This window comes from Cibotium barometz, chromosome 6, assembly GCF_041138505.1.
Source record: "Cibotium barometz isolate CiBa-2024 chromosome 6, ASM4113850v1, whole genome shotgun sequence".
NCBI classification, from domain to species: domain Eukaryota; kingdom Viridiplantae; phylum Streptophyta; class Polypodiopsida; order Cyatheales; family Cibotiaceae; genus Cibotium; species Cibotium barometz.
In genome coordinates this window covers 4,786,320-4,791,531 of record NC_141051.1, presented here as the reverse complement: position 1 = coordinate 4,791,531, position 5,212 = coordinate 4,786,320, and positions in this window count along the sequence as shown.

Below are 5,212 nucleotides of genomic sequence, written 5' to 3'. Positions count from 1 at the left end.
TGAGAGAGGGGAATAATTATAAGATCTGAAGGGGAGGTTCTTACACCTGTACACCTCAAAAGCTCGAGGGAGGAATCTTACATCCTACCCCACTTAAAAAGATGCAAGATGTCCTCATCTCGTAAACTGGAGGACAACTCTTTCCCTTAAGATCTAATTGATTCTGGGGTTTCTTATAGTCTGGTCAACCCAATAGGATCCTGGAATAAAGATCCCTTATATAGAACTCATCATCAGATAACAATTCATTCAGATCATATCATTCATATCCTTAACACAATAATGGTCCATTAGATTGAAAATTCCATCTAAACATTCCTCCATGGGAATTTTAGTTATACAGGTTTTTAATTTGTCATCCCTTAAATTGATCCACTGGGTCATGTTAACAGTAGCAATATGTCAGCACAATCCACTAATCTCATAGTTCTTTGCTGAACTCATAATCATCGTTCCAGTTATTATCATCATCACCGGAATTCATCCCATTCATCCTCATTGTGGCTTTGTTCAACTTATTGCTTTTCAACCAAAATTCAAGAATCGTCATTTTTCAATTAGAATCCAAATCAACTCATCAATTCTCAACCAGAATTCTAAAATCATATCAACCAGCATTCGAATTCATCATCTGAATAGCATTTTTGCTTATAATTTCAAGGTCTTAGATTTACTCGTATATATTGCCAGTAAAGAGTTACAGTTATACCCTTAGTATATACGGGTAGTCACGGTCCTTGGAATTATAAGCTACATACCATCATGTCAGGGCCCAAGCAAGTCAGGGATTCCATACAATTGCGGTACTTCCATCTGAAGACCCAATTACCAATTTATGAATTTCCTTTTGAATATCAATTTGTATGAATTTCATCACATAATTTCAATCTTTTATTGGTATTTTATAAATTTTTGACATTTCTAGCTTCTCGATTGATCCACTTTAGCCAATTTGCTCTGACACCAGCTGAAAGATCCCCGCCTCCTCCACGCAACAAATTCGGGGATGCTAGAAGTGGAAGTAGCACTTCTTACGTGGGGTAGGGTCCCTCACTCGGGGCCTCGCCCATGGATATCTGGACAAGAGACTAATCCCTCGGTTATTCCAAAACCAAACCCAAAAAAACTTCCCTCACCCGAAGACCACGGGCGATTCCTCCAGGATATTTCTACTCTAACGTAGCGAAGAGCCTTAATTAACTGAACTGATCTGACCGAACCCGTATGGTCAGATCAAGGAAAAGACTTGCACTTGGATCATAGAGACCAACGCTTTTTTCCTCATTGAGAGGCAGAGCCATTGATTCTTTTCCAAAGAACAATTTCTATCCAGGATTTACTTCATCTATCATACCATAACAGAATTGAGTCTCATTTTAGGGATCCAACAATCCCAGCCTAACCCCATCCAGTCCCATGGGTTAGCCAACCGCCCAACCACTATAGTGATGGGATCCAATAATTGGGAATTTGGTTAGGTTTTGTCTCGGGTACCAAGGAAAAGAGTTTCGAGGCCCCCTAGCTGGATCTTCATGCAAACGTCAAGCTAGTCACACCACTTACACACCCAATATGAAATTGCCTGTTTCTTTTCACAGATTCAACTGACTTTAAAACAATCCTTTAATGAAACCATAGTATCACTGATCATAATCCTCCGAAATATCCGGTTGAATTCTCATTTCCAATCATTCCTTCATCGGTGTACCTATGGCATCATTGGTAACCAGAATGCTCACCACCTCTCCACCCAGGGGCCTTTTCAACAATTCCTAGCTCATAGTACCCGAAAATATATTCACTTATAAAAATCTTGATGGACACTCCGTTGAAGATCAGCAAGATCAACCAACAGATCCATATAAAAAAGGCATGAACTCATCCGTTGAGGACCAGCAAGGTCAATCAACCAGATCCATGCCCGGTTTCAGAAAACAACTCTTACTCCTTGTTCCAATATCTTCCCCGACGCACGTGTGGGTATCTTCGGTGACCCAGAGCCCGAGCACCATATGGTCACCACCATATCCACATCATATCTCATTCATCCCATCCATATTACATCACATCCACTTCATATTTCATTCGTCCCATTCACATTACATCACATCCACATCATATCTCATTCATACACATCTCATCTCATTCATCCACATCCATCCAATCATTCACATGTAGTACGACTACCCACATCTATCCATACATTCACATCTATCACTTCACATCCACATATATTCACGTCACATCACATCTCTTTACATCACATAACATATCATCCATATCCAGATCTCTTTACATTACACCACATCTCATCCACACATCTACATCACATTCACATCCACATCCCCTTACATCACATCACATCTCATTCACATCCACATCCATTCTTTCTCATACACATCCACATCCATTCTTTCACATACACATCCACATTCTTTCACATACACATCCACATCCATTTACTTCCCATCTCACTCTTTCACATATCCTCTCATCTCATTCTCATCTCATCATTCACATCCACATCCATTTACTTCACATCTCATCCACATTCATTTTCATTACACCACATCCTATCACATCCCATTTATATCTTATCACATCTCATTTACATCTTATCACATCTCACTTACATCTTATCACATCCATTCACATCCTATCGCATCCCATTTACATCTTATCACATCTATTCCACATCCTATTCCCATTTAGTAGCTTTTTCTACCTCGATACCGATAATGGGACTTTTTCTAAATTTTCGCCAATTGCTTGGCCTAAATAAAGGTTCTTTTTCTCGACGACTATTTCCATATTCTTTCTCAATTCCTCAAATGAAATATATTCGATATTCCTCTTTTGAATAAAAGAATTCATGCGATTTACAAAAATCAATTCTACCCATATTTTCACTTTTGATAAATAATCATAAATTGAATTATACTAAAAATTTCTCTTTTTCTCATTTAATTTCTTGGACCTCAAATATCATGGGAATTCCTCTTTTTGCATTTGACTATTTGCATTCTAATGTCATGGGAATTCCTCTTCATTAAATATTTCTTATAAAATAAATCCATCTAAAATAAAATATCCATTAATTTGATATGCTAGGAATTTCTCTTTTCCTATTTAAATGAGTGAATTCCAAATGTTATAGGAATTCCTCTTTTATCATTTAAATATTTCTCATGCATAAAATAAATTTATCTAAAATTCATCTTTAAATTTAAATAAAATATCCATTAATTCCAATATGGTAAGAATTTGTCTTTTCCCATTTAAATGATTGAATTCCAATGTCATAGGAATTCCTCTTTTATCATTTAAATATTCCTCATACATAAAATAAATTTATCTAAAATTTATCTTTGAATTTAAATAAAATATCCATTAATTCCAATATGCTAGGAATTTCTCTTTTCCCATTTAAATGATTGAATTCCAAATGTCATAGGAATTTCTCTTTTATCATTTAAATATAATTACCATTAATTTTCTCTTTACTTAATTATTTAATTACACATAAACTTAAAATTAGTTTTCCATTGAATGTGACAAAAACCATTCTTTTAGCCGAGGATATTCAATCCTAGAATATGGTAGGATGTCCTCCTTTCACGTTATGCATAAGAATAAATTATGTATCAATTTTCTTAAAAATTTTACCATAGCTCCGCTGCTATTACTGGCAATTTTTAATTTTTATGATTGAAAAGAATAAGACATAGTAATGTAATTATGATAGTATAACTATCTTTTAGCCTTAAATCAAATTTATGGATTTATCTCATAATATTACCATAATTTTCAAGCATGTAAGTATAAAAACCATTTTCTTAAACCTCTAGCTTCACAAGCCAAGAGTTTGATTTGTGAATTGAGAATTTCTCCATGAGAAGCACTAATTGAATAGAGAATTGGTCATAGGAATGACCATTCTTTGGGGGGGAGAGAGATAAACATAAAAGCATTCTCATTTAAGCATAAATGTAAACTTTATGTGATTAATCATTAAAATTCATTAGGGAGCTTCATTTGCATTGAAGAACCATTAAATTGAATACTTCTCAAGCTTGAGAGGGGTTGAGAAGTGAAAAACATTTAGAAGATTAAGAAAAAGACCATAAAGTCACACTTTACCTCTTGTTTTGCTTGATTCTTAGTCTTAGGAGAGGCCCCCAACCAATCAATTGGTTAGTATATTGAGGAAGGATCCAAAGAAGGTTGAAGAGGGAGAGAAGCTCCAATCTCTCCAAATTGTAGAGGATAATAGAAAATATCATTAGTTTAGTATAATATTGGCATGGTATAGTTCACAAATATTTTTACAAAGGACTAAGGATCTATTTATAGGTGAGGGGGGCCTCTAACCAAGTCCAACTAGGTTCTAGAATTTTCCAGGTTCAGTTTGGAATTTAGACAAGATTTGGACCTAGTTTGGCTTTGGTTTGATCTAGGAGAGAGGAGAGATAAAATATCACAATTTTTTTGAGTTAAAAACTCCACCACATGTGTGAAATAGGTGCCTCCTTGAAGTGCCCCCTTCTCCTTACCAAGGTGTCAAAAATGTATCATTATACCCAAAATATCTCATTTTTTTAGTAATATATTATAGTTTTTTACTAATAAACCTTGTACTCAGTCAACTCTTCATCTTATGTGGGCATTTACTCATTTTTGGGTATTTTTCTTTTATAAATTGAATTTATCTCCTCCCCACACTTGGATTGATCCTATTGGCCCATAGGAACCTTAATTGGATCATAATCCAAAAATTTCTGAAAATCTAGACCCTTAGGCTAAGGTCCTTTATACATATTTTCAATTAATTCCAATTGCACATTGGAAAGTTCTTTTTGAATTTTTGTTTCAGGGGAAACCATTTTAGACACTAGGAGGATTTTTATATCAAAAAATATCTCAATTCTGGACTACCTCCCTCTCGAGATTTTCTCTCTCCAGGCCAAAACGGGATAAAACAGGATCTTTCTTCTATTTTAGAGAGGGGAATAATTATAAGATCAGAAGGGGAGGTTCTTACACCTATACACCTCAAAAGCTGGAGGGAGGAATCTTACACCCCACCTCTATCTCCCTTATGGAGCCACCCTTTTCTTCCAAGGCCAAATCTCCTTCACCCAACCCCATACCGTCTTTGCTCTCCCCGCCCACGCCCTTTATGCCACCCTCGTCAACTAGGCACATCTTCTCA